The sequence below is a fragment of the Phocoena phocoena genome, chromosome 12 (assembly GCF_963924675.1).
Source record: "Phocoena phocoena chromosome 12, mPhoPho1.1, whole genome shotgun sequence".
Lineage (NCBI taxonomy): Eukaryota > Metazoa > Chordata > Mammalia > Artiodactyla > Phocoenidae > Phocoena > Phocoena phocoena.
The window spans coordinates 26233068-26239080 of record NC_089230.1 but is presented as its reverse complement, the minus strand read 5'-3'; the positions used below and the strand labels follow the sequence as shown (position 1 = coordinate 26239080).

General features: G+C 43.3%; 1 non-coding gene across 1 annotated transcript; it reads left to right on the top strand.

Annotated features, from left to right (window-relative positions):
• Window positions 1-878: 878 nt before the first annotated feature.
• On the top strand, window positions 879-951 carry TRNAA-CGC (transfer RNA alanine (anticodon CGC)). The gene has a single exon. It is a non-coding gene; the product is annotated as a tRNA-Ala (tRNA).
• The last annotated feature ends 5062 nt before the right edge of the window (window positions 952-6013 follow it).

Sequence of the window (6013 nt, the reverse complement as noted above, 5' to 3'; positions counted from 1 at the left end):
AAAACTACTGTGTATTGTTTTACAATTTCCTTTGAAAAGGAGGTCATAGAATCCTTCAGAGTACTAAAATAGTGTATTTCAGTTGTAATAACTTCTGTGAGTCAACTACTTTATATATTTTTTTCTTATAACTCTGCAGGGTAGACATTATTATAGTCAGAAACTGTGGATCAGAAAGGTTAAGTCATTTGCCTAAGATAACACAGCTACAGAGTAACAGATCAGAGATGAGAAACATGTCATACTTTGCTTTATTTATTTATTTATTTTATTATACCATGCCAATGCCTCTTTAAATCTTAAATACCTAAACCCACATAAATATAGAAGACTTAGAGCAGGGAGGAACTTCTACAGTAGTCTATGGTCTACCCTCCTAATTTTACAAATCAAGAAATCAAGGGAGGACTTCCCTGGTGGTGCAGTGGTTAAGAATCTGTCTGCCAGTGCCGGGGACATGGGTTCAAGCCCTGGTCCGGGAAGATCCCACATGCCACGGAGCACCTAAGCCTGTGCGCCACAACTACTGAGCCTGTGCTCTAGAGGCCATGAGCCACAACTACTGAGCCCACATGCCACAGCTACTGAAGCCCACGTGCCTAGAGCCCATGCTCCACAACAAGAGAAGCCACCGCAATGAGAAGCCCACACACTGCAATGAAGAGTAGCCCCCGCTCACCACAACTAGAGAAAGCCTGCATGCAGCAATGAAGACCCAACACAGCCAAAAAAAAAACAAAAGAAAACAAGGCCCAGAGAAGTTAAGCAAATAACCAAGATTACACAGTAATTAGAACCTAAATTCTTTTGATTCTTGTGCCACTGACTGTTTCTCCATACAAATCTGCAATTTAAAATTCATGAACTGTGTTGGGACTTCCCTCATGGTCCAGTGGTTAAGACTCCGAGCTCGCAATACGGGGGGCCCAGGTTCGATCCCTGGTCAGGGAACTAGATCCTGCATGCCTCAACTAAAGATCCTGCATGCCGCAACTAAAGATCCTGCATGCCGCAACTAAGACCCTGTGCAGCCAAATAAATAAATATTAAAAATAAAATAAAATAAAATTCATGAACTGTGAATGAAAAAATTTTAATGCGTTTAAAGCTCCAAACTTTGGATGCTGTTTTAATGTAGGGATATTTGCCACTTAATATTGATACTGATATTATGAAGGGGTGGGGAAATGGCAAGGGAGAGTGAGACATGCGAGGCCTTGACCTTCTTCCCTGGCGGCCGACCTGCTCTAGGAGAGGATGTCAATCCATTCCTTCTTTCCTTTTCCATCTTGGCTCAGGGACTTTGCATGTGCTGTTCCTTCTGCCTTGTATACTTCCCCAATCCCTTACTTGGTTAACCCCCATTCTTCCTTCAGAACTCAACTCAAAACATCAGTTCCTCAGAGATATCTCCCCGGACCTCCCTGGTTTGGAAATGCCTTTACTAGGCAGTCACAACACCACATCTTGCCTTTGGATTGCAAATCACAACTGAAATCACACTTGCATCTGTGAGGTTTTGATTAATGTCTGTGTGGCCAGTAACCTGGGAGTTCCATGAAGCAGGATTTGTGCATAATGGGCCTCCTGTTTTATCCTCACTGTCTCACACAGTGCCCTGCATAGCGGGGCAATTTAACATCTACTTATTGATGAAAAGAATAAAGGAACTCAACAAATATTCATTGAGCATTTTTAAAATAAATCTTTATTGGAGTAAAATTGCTTCACAATACTGTGTTAGTTTCTGTTTTACACCAAAGTGAATCAGCCACATGCATACATACATCCCCATATCCCCTCCCTCTTGCTTCTCCCTCCCACCCTTCCTATCCCACCCCTCTAGTTGGTCGCAAAGCACCAAGCTGACCTCCCTGTGCTATGCTGCTGCTTCCCACTAGCTAACTATTTTACATTCAGTAATGTATGTATGTCGATGCTACTCTCACTTCTCCCCAGCTTCCCCCTCCCACCCCGTGTCCTCAAGTCCATTCTCTATGTCTATGTCTTTATTCCTGCCCTGCAACTAGGTTCATTAGTACCAATTTTTTTTAGATTCCATATATATGCATTAGCATACGGTATTTGTTTTTCTCTTTCTGACTTACTTCACTCTGTATGACAGACTCTAGGTCCATCCACCTCACTACAAATAACTCAATTTCATTCCTTTTTATGGCTGAGTAATATTCCATTGTATATATGTGCCACATCTTCTTTATCCATTCATCTGTTGATGGACATTTAGGTTGGTTCCATGTCTTGGCTATTGTAAATAGTGCTGCCATGAACATTGAGCATTTATTAGGTGCTTTGTGATAGACACTATAATAAGCTACAAGGACCTATGAAGAAGACCCTTTGCTTAAGTAGATAACTGTACAGTGAGGGGAAGAAAAAGAAATACAAGGCACAGCTGGAAGTTACACATACAGTTTTGGGGAGTTCAGGAATTGCCTAGGGGAGAACTGGCTTTTAGATGGTGGGATTAGAGAAAATTTATAAATTTTTGAACTGGGTGTGGTGGATGCATTTCAAAATCTGCCTTTGAAAATTCTCCTGTCAATTACCTAAGATGGCATTTACATTAAGTGCAAGATCAGTTTTTAAAAATTGAGATATAATTGACATATAACCTTACATTAACTTCAGGTGTACTACACAATAATTCAATATTTGTATCTACAAGTTTCCCCACCATCTGAAAGTAGAGCTTTCCTATGACAGCTTTAGTAAGCCGGAAAGGCCTAAAGCGAAGAAGCAATTACCTTAGGACTTATCTTGCTGATGGATGCACAAAACATACTGAGATAAAGCACAGATGCTCACAGACATAGTTCACAGAGCTATGGCAGCTTGATGCTTAGATGCCGAGGGTCGGGCCCAGGGAATGTCATTTGGTCATTTTCTGTGTTCTCAAAGAGGATAAAATGTAGACTAGGTGTTAGCACTGTTGGGCCTTTCAAGAGAAACCCTCTTCCTGCCTGTACTAAAATCCCCAGCTCCAGGGTCTGGTGAAACCCTCTCACACCTGACTGTGATTCTCAGACTAAAGCCAGAACCCAGGACACATCCTCTTGGGGTCAGTGATGATGTCCTCACTCTACAGCAGTGGGGCTTTCTCCCCGCATTGGACTCCAAGACCCCAGAGCTGAGAAGTCCCCCAGTTAAATATACTTTCTTTCTGTACCAACACCCTTTCCTTCCTGATTCCACTGTATTCACTTCCTCCTGCTGTTCTAACAAATTATTACAAATATAGCAGCTTAAAACAACATAAATGTGTTTTCTTACAGTTCTGGAGGTCAGAAGTCAGAAATGGATCTCAGTGGATTAAAAGCAAGGGGTAGGCAGGCTATGTTCCTTTCTGGAGGCTCTAGGGGACCATCTGTCTTCCTGACTTTCCAGTTGCTAGAGGCCACACACATTCCTCGGCTCCTGACCTCCTCCCTTCTGGTCAAAGCCAGCAACAGCTGACTGAATCCTTCTCACATTGCATTACTCTGATCTTCTCTCCTGCCTCCTTTTCCACTTTTAAGGATTCCATTGTGATTAACTTGACCCACCTGAATAATACCTAATAATCTCCCTGTCTCAAACAATTTAACTTTACCAACATCTGCAAAGTCCCTTTTGCCACGTCAGGTGACATATTCACAGGTTCTGAGCAACAGGACATTCACATCTTTGGAGGCGGGGTCATTCTGCTGCATAACACATCCACCATCTCCATGATGATTACCATGTTCACCCAAATGTATTTAGCAGTCTGATTTTTCTCCATCCTTTACCAATTAATTTATTAATTTAATAGATATTTATTGATTGCTTTGATTACAAAGATGAGTTAAAATATTTCTGCTCCCAGTCTAATATGCAATATACACAGCCAAGCAAATAAAAAACAGGTGAAAAGCGCCGTACCTCCCCACCTTTCCTGCCAGCCTTGGCAGGAGCTTAGAAGGATTTTAGAGTACAAAGCGTTCAGGGAGGAAACAGTGCTCAAGTCGTCCCTGAAAGAGACAGGAGATTGGAAAGTTAGGGGAAGGCTCCTAAGGGCAGTTTTCTCCAGACAGACTCTTGGAGAATGTGTGAAATTTACCAAATAGACAACAGAGAGGAAAAGATGTTAGACAGAGAGGACAGCATGTGTGAAGGCTCTAGACTGTGAGAAAGTGGGTGGGGTTTGGAGAACTGCAGTTAGTTTCATATCACTAGAGCAGTGCAGGCCAATAGAACTTTCTGCACAGGTGGAAATACTTTGTATCCGTGATGGCCATCGTGGCTGCCACCAGCCACAGGTGGCTCTTGGTCACTTGAGATGTGGCTGGTTGACAGCGGTACCGGATTTTTAATTTAATTTAATTACTTTAAATTTAAAGAGTTGCATGTAACTAGTGACTGCCATATTGTCAGCACAGCTACAGAGCACAGGTTATCTCTAGGGAATGATGGGAGGGGATGAAGCTGGAGAGTTGAGTGGGGCTTAGATTAGAGGAGGTTTTTTTTTGCTTTACAGGGAATTATGAATTTATCTTTTAGAGATGTGGTTTTCAAATGGCATTTCATGGACACCACTGGTTTTGTGGAGGTGGTTACTCAGAGCTGCTGCAGGGGCTGGCGGGAAAGGTGGGGGTGGTCCAGGAAGGCTGAGTGGGTGCCTGCAGGTCTATTCTTCCTCCTCCCATCAACACGTTTCAGGAGTCTCCTTCAGTTGGGCAGCTCGTTTTATCAGTTTAATATATTGGGGTTTTGTGTACAATATTATGGAGGGAAATGACTGATTTGGGGGATGGTGAGAAGTGGGATGACGGATTTTCCTTTCTGAGAAATCATTCTGGCTAGAGGTTAGATTTCGACGTAAGGAAGGAACTGGATGTAGAGAGAAGAATTGGGAGTTGGTCTTAATAGTCTGGGTGAGAGATCGTGCTGCTTGAACTCAGTGGCTGCGGCCCAGTGGAGAGTAGGGGCAGATTTAAAGGGGGCCCAGGAGGGAGATTAGACAGGGTTTGGTGAGTGATTGTATACTGGGAATAAGAAAGAGGAAAGAATCCATGATCACTGCCAGGTGTCAGCTATGGGGAAATGAGTGAATAGATGTGTCCAGGGAGCACAGGAAGATAAAAAAGTTAGGAGAAAAAAATGATGATAATCCAGGACGCTATCCATTTACACCTCAGACTTCTCTCTACCAAGGACATTTTTATCATGGCTAATCACCTGAGAAGTAAAGCCAGGTGAGCTCCTGATTACATGCTGGCCCTTCCCAGGCTGAGCTGGATTGTGGATGGCACCCTGCTAGAGGAAGGAAGGTCTGGAAATGACAGAGGTCAAGTCGTGGACGCTTCAGACAGGCTGACACCATCCCAATCAGCAATACACCAGACACGTGTTTTCCAGGTGGCCCATGGAACTTTGACACCAGAAATTCAGTTTAGAAACCTGCATGGAGCTCAGGAGTCTGCATTTTCAACAACTCACTAGGTGATCCTCATGCACCCTGGGGTTGGAAAACCACATCTTTAAAGATGGTTTGCATAGACTTCCTGCCCTTAGAAAACCAGATAGAAGCTCAGCTTAGGGGAGAGATGGGTAGAGATTTTGAGAATTAAGTACCAAGGTCATTTCAGGTATCTGGCCCAAGGTGGTGGGCAATCCTCTATTCCAAGGAACAAGAGAACAGATTGGAGCTCCCAGTGTGATGTGGAGGAGGGACAGTGCCCTTGATGGTATGAGTGGAACTAACTTATTTGCAAGTAAGCACTTGTGAGGCACACCTGGAGGCACATTGGGGAAGTGAACTTACGGAACCAGAAATCCTGCCTGAGCTGGAGGGGACAATTGTCAAGGAAGTATGAGTCATTATGGTTAATGTGACCTCATCTGCATGCCTGGCTGGTGAGGCCAGGATGAAATCAGATTACAGTATAGGTGAGGAGGCTGAAGTTCACAGATTTTATGTCTGTTTGTTTGTTTCTGGTTTTGTTTTGTTTGTCTTTTGTTTTTTTTAATT